Source organism: Xiphophorus couchianus, chromosome 9 (assembly GCF_001444195.1).
Source record: "Xiphophorus couchianus chromosome 9, X_couchianus-1.0, whole genome shotgun sequence".
In the NCBI taxonomy this organism is placed as follows: domain Eukaryota; kingdom Metazoa; phylum Chordata; class Actinopteri; order Cyprinodontiformes; family Poeciliidae; genus Xiphophorus; species Xiphophorus couchianus.
The window spans coordinates 144051-150229 of NC_040236.1; positions in this window are offsets into that span (position 1 = coordinate 144051).

The window sequence follows — 6179 nt, forward strand, 5'->3', positions numbered from 1 at the left end:
AGGAATGGTTTGGTCTCTAATTCAGTTTCTTTCTTTTTTCCATTTTTTTCTCTGAAGAGTTTTTGCGGCGCTTGAGGTTCGTATTTTTTGCGACAAGGGGGGGGGGGGGGGGGGGGGGGGCAAAGGTCGCCGGGACCGGGAGTCGGACCCGCGACGTCCGCGTCGAGGACTAAGGCCTCCAAACGTGGGGCCCCATAATTCAGTGTCTTTAAGCCGTGGTTCCGTGAACACGTTCATACCTGCAGGGAGTCACCTTTGACCTCCTCAGACAGTTTCTGATTGGCTGTAGCAGAACCTTCGAGCAGCTTTAAGTGTCCAGCTCATCTGCCATCATCTTACGGAACCGAACATTTTGTAAAATCTTTGATCACAGGCGACGCTTCGCTCTGCAAAACTTACTGCAGACCAGCAGCGCCTCTTAGTGGACACTAGAAGAACTGCTTCTGGAGAGACTGGCTGCTGTTTCAACTAAATCTTTTCATACTAAAAGATTTAGTCAAACTGGAGATACAGAAAAAAAACTGGTAAAAAAAAAATCAGTTGTGATAGAAAACAAAGAAACTAACCAGGAAACGTCTTAAGAGAAATATTAAAACTGCTCAGAAAATCCTGAATGTATTTACAGCAAATCCAAGGCAGGAAAACAGAGACGATTCCTAGAAAACAACTAAACAAATATATTGGAGGACATCTGTCTGCAGCAGAACCTCAGCTAAACCATTTCCAGCTGGCTCAGGCTTCCAGTTGAGGAGTTATGAGAAAAATCCAAAAGCAAATCTGCTGAGTGGTTCAGGGGTCCGATAGAATCCGATCCAATTCAGATCTGAAGTGGAATAAACATGTTGGAGGATGCGACAATAAAACCAAGAAGTTACTAAACTGGAGCAGGAAGCAGGACGTGGATCTGAGTCTCTGTCCTGATTGGATCTCAACCTGCAGCCTGAGGATTTCAGGAAACATCAGACTGACGTTCTCTTCGGGTTCAGCAGCTCAAACTGCCATTATTTTTTAAAGAACTGTGGTTATGTTCACGCTGCAGGCTTAACAGCTCAATTTTGATTTTTTTTGTGAGATCAGATTTTTTATGCATATTTCCAAACATATGTGGATCATATGCGAACAGTGTGAACTGCAAACAACCTGAAAGTGTCTCCCATGCACAGTGGAGCCACACAGTCATTACATGGATCTAATGGTGGCTCAGATCTAAAGTTTCCCAGAACTTGAGTCACTTCATTCTCACCGTTGGTTGCTGGTTTTCTTCCTGGTTCTGCTCATCAGGATCCAGAATCGTGACGCGTCGCGTGTCAATGACTCAGGTCACATTGGAAAAGATCAGACATGAATTGGATTTAGGAACATTTATGAAAAAAGTCTTATTCACATTTGTAAGAATCCAATCTGTGTGGTTCAGATTTTTATGAAAAAAAAAATCTAAACAAACTCAGTTTCCATTTGTAACATTTATTGTTTCTCTTTCTACCAAAATCTTCCATCTGGTGATTTGGTCTCAGCTAAACCTTTTTATTGTCTACAGAAACTTCATTAGGAATTTTTTCTGTTTATTTTGGACATTTCAAACGTTAAATATTCACTAGGATTTAAAGTTTGATTTTTGAGCAACTGTTCCTGCACTTAGACTATTTCCACTATTGTAAATGATCTCAGAACAACAATATCATCATTTATTACAATAACTTCTGGGATCATTTATGGCGACAAGCTGATCACTCGCTTGCTGTAGCTCAGCGTTTCCTGCCCTGCATGTTTCATTCGTTTCCCTGCTTCAGTTCAGCAAACACCTGCCAATTGAAATCAGCTGGGCTGAAGCAGAGAAACATGTAGACCAGGTTGCTCTGGAGCAAGAACCAGAACCACCTTACCCGCCAACCCGCTCCGGTACGGTCCATTTCGGTTTCCCCAGATCTTAAAGACTCGCCACAATTCTTGCTTATCCCTTCCTCTTCCTGGGAAGCCGTCAGAAACATCCAATGATCTTACTCACCTTAACCTGCCTCTCCTCTCTCTGGGTCTGACCCGACCCAGAAACAGATTCTTATTTATATTCTTGAATATATTGTAACTAGATGAACTTATCTCTGGTTCTCTCTGTGATTCTGCATGTGGGTCAGAAAGCTGCCACCCATCATGACAAATACATGTGAGTTTCTATGTGGAGGAGACTGGCTGCAGGTGAGTTAATCAGGGAATTAGGGACAGCTGTGAAGGAGGGCAAACACAGGAACACGCAGAACATAAATTAAGTCAAACTAGAACAGAAAATCTCTAAGAAATCAAATACTTATGGAAAACAACAAAAAACCTACAAATCTAAATACAAAGGAAATAAAATGGAAACACTTAATGTAATGATCTTCATGGTGTAGCTTACAATACATGTAAAATATATATTTATTTTCAATACTAAAGAGAAAGAATTACACTGAGAAACAAGTCTTTTATTTTTAGGGCTTATGGATGTTCTTTAGCAGCTTCTCCTCAGCATGTCCTGTTTGCTAAACAAAACTATTACAGACAATACTTTGACTAACCTGAGTATTCTGTGCCTCTTCGCTCTGCTATGAAAAACCTGCTAGCAGATCTCAAGACTTGCACACTTCCAAGATTAAAGCTGATCCAAGTTTTGTGATGTAACTGGTCTTCTCTCCATTCATTGCTGAACCCATAACCTCCATGAAACCTCCAGTGTTGCACATTTTCATCCTTGTAAATCTTGTGAATAAATGATTCCTTGTGTTCCTCTGACTCGGCACGTGGGTTAAAAGACTTTCCAGAACATAACAGCAGGTGTCTGAATTTTTTTTACATTTTTGTAAGGCAGACCTGTGAAGACACTGATACAGTGTATTGGTTGGTTAGCATTACGCAACGTATAGCTCAAATCTACTCTACTGCTGTCAACAAAGGTGTCAACCGACGACCGGTGATCAGAGATCTGCAGCTCAGCAACTTTATGACAGAATGATTGTGTAACTCCTCAGACAGAACGCGCATTTCAGCAAGTGGCTCTCGTGGTCACAGATGTCGACCGTCTGGATATCCAGACTGGTGCAGCCTTCCCTCTCTAACCCTTCCTGGTCCAGCAAGGGTTAGGATTATGCTCCAGAACCAGGGCTCTGACCGACTCCCAACTGTGTACAAGTTGGGAGTCGGTCAACGTGTCCTGTTTGCTAGACAGGTAGAAAAACCTTTTCCTGCAGCTCATTCTGTGCATAGACAGTCAATCTAGTTAGCAGAATTTCTGCTGCATCACCCATAAACTTCAAACCCGACACGTCATTAAAGAAACAAAATTATGTGTTTGCTGACCACCATTAATTAGGAACATGATACACAGCTTGTGTTAAATTATTCAGCAACCGTTTCTGCTGCTTAAAACATTGCAGATAACCAGTGGTGCTAGGCTGTCAGTCTGACCTGACCTTTGCATCTTTGAGGTTTTTCTTCCTCCTGAAAGCAACTCTGGTCTTCTTGTTGTTCAGTCTTTCACTAACAGATTGAAGCTATAAGATTCTTTGCCAAACCTTCAACCCAATTAATGTGAGCCTGCGAGTAAGACTTGTAAAAGGAGCTGCCACTGCTGGACATCTGCTGGTTTGGATTCAAGTCTCTCCTTAAGAGCGACCTCTGGTGGACAAAGCTGCAAACAGCACCGCAACCCTAGAGAAAAAGAAATGATCATATCTTTAATTCTGACACAAAAAAGGTCCATAGTAAAAAACAAAACAAAATCAGAAAAATATCAAAATAAACATGACACATAATATTATTCACTGAGTCAAAAATAAATGATTCCACAATCGTCTGGAAAATCTGATTTACTAAATACACTAAGTAAATATAGTAAGTATGCTAAATAGTTGAAGCCAGACTAATCATCAGTGTACTTGAAGTATGTTATTTTGGAAGAATTAATTTTGTACTTAGTGTATTTTAATAGTAATTAAATTGTAGAAAAGCACAATTTAAGGTGCACTAAATGTATTATAACAGGCTTTTTTTGGAACAACTAAAGTTATAGTTTGTATACTTTAAGTTAATGCCTTTTTATGTAATATTAACAACCTTTATTAGTTTAAATGTAATATTTTTCTGATTGAATTAAATTTAAAATATATTTAGAATGTATTTTAAGTATATTACATATATTAAGTATATTACATATTTTATATATTAGTAGTGTGATTACAGTGTGTTACAATTACACTTTTGCTTTATTATATTTGCTAATGAAATAACGTTTAGTTACTTAATGTCTTTTATTAATCTGCTTTGCCACTTTGTACATTAATGCTTCATACACACTGCAGACACACATCAGGTACCAAAACCATTACTACATAATGATCCATTACTACAGACTTTCCACGTAAAACTAATTACATTGTGCTTTCAGTATAATTCTGGGTGTTTTCTTTACCTGTTTATGTTAGAAGTAGAAAAAATAGTCAGTAAAATCATAGAATTAGTTGATGTTGGCATTAAATATGAAGCTGTTTTAAGTGAGACAAACTACTTTAGTCTAATAATTTTCAAATAAAATCATGTTTATTAAGCACTTAGTGTTGGAAACACAGCAGGTTCTGCTGTTAAACTGTGGCCAGCTGCTCAGTCAGATCAAATCCTTCCACCATGAAGACGATGTGGAGCTTCATCCTCAGAGCTGGTTGGTGATCTGGTGGAGCCAGAGCCTCTTCTGAGACAGGAAAGTCTTTAGGTTTTCTAATCCCTCTTTCACAGACCTCGGCATCAGTCCACTCATGTGTAACTGGTTGCTCGACTTCCTGACCAGTCGACCTCAACATGTCCGGCTGGACAACCACTTCTCATCCACCATCATCATAAACACCGGAGTGCCACAAGGCTGTGTGATGAGTCCCTTCCTCTACTCCCTCTTCACCTACGACTGCAGACCTGTCCACGGCTCTAACGCCATCATCAAGTTCGCAGACGACACCACGGTGATCGGCCTCATCAGAGATAATGACGAGGCCGCTTACAGGGAGGAGGTAGACCGTCTGGCTGAGTGTTGCGACAAAAACAACCTGCAGCTGAACACCGAGAAGACCAAGGAGCTTATCGTGCACTTCAGGAGGAACGCTGACCCACATCCACCCATCCACATTAAGGGGACAGTGGTGGAGCGTGTGGACACCTTTAAGTTCCTGGGAGTCCACATCTCCGAGGACCTGACTTGGACGACCAGCTGCTCCAAACTCATTAAGAAGGCGCATCAGCGCCTCTTCTTCATGAGGACCCTGAGGAAGAACCACCTGTCCTCAGAGATCCTCACGAACTTCTACCGCTGCACCATTGAGAGCATCCTCACCAACTGTATTACAGCTTGGTACGGGAACTGCTCTGTCTCCGACCGGCAGGCGCTGCAGAGGGTGGTGAAAACTGCCCAGTATATCGCCGGGGCACCGCTCCCTGCCATCAAGGACATCTACAGGAAGCGGTGTTTGAAAAGGGCCGGGAAAATCACAAAGGACTCCACTCACCCAGCACACACACTCTTTTCCCTCCTGCCCTCTGGGAGGCGCTACAGAAGCCTACGGACCAGAACCACCAGGCACCGGAACAGCTTCTTTCCCACAGCTGTCAGGCTTTTGAACGCCTCCTGACATAAAACATAAACTATAAGGACTGTACTCCCCTATCCTCTCATACAACAATAACACATGGACTATCCTCACACACACACACACACACACACACACACATCACGGACTGTTTTCTTCACACACACATACAGCCTGTAAATTTTATCTGCCATTATTTATCTTGTATTATATTATATACATATATAATCCATTCCCTAACATTCTTGTATATTCTGTATATTCTGTATATTCTGTATAATCTGTGCATATGTAACATAGTTAAAATGGTTCAAGTTAAATCCTGCTAAAATGCACCATCTGCTGGTAAAACGGGGTATTGCATTCACCCTATTAAGAGCGGGTTATTATGGGTAATCCTGAGAGCTATGAGGCTCTCCACTGTCGAGGAATTTCTTTCATGCCAGAGACTGACTTTACCTCAGTGCCCATGTGTGAAATGCAGATGGAGAATTAAAGAAAACAATTGATGCCAGATTGAGCTCCTTCTCGTTCATTTCTGCACCAAGAGAAGCCACCAGATCCACATAGGCCACA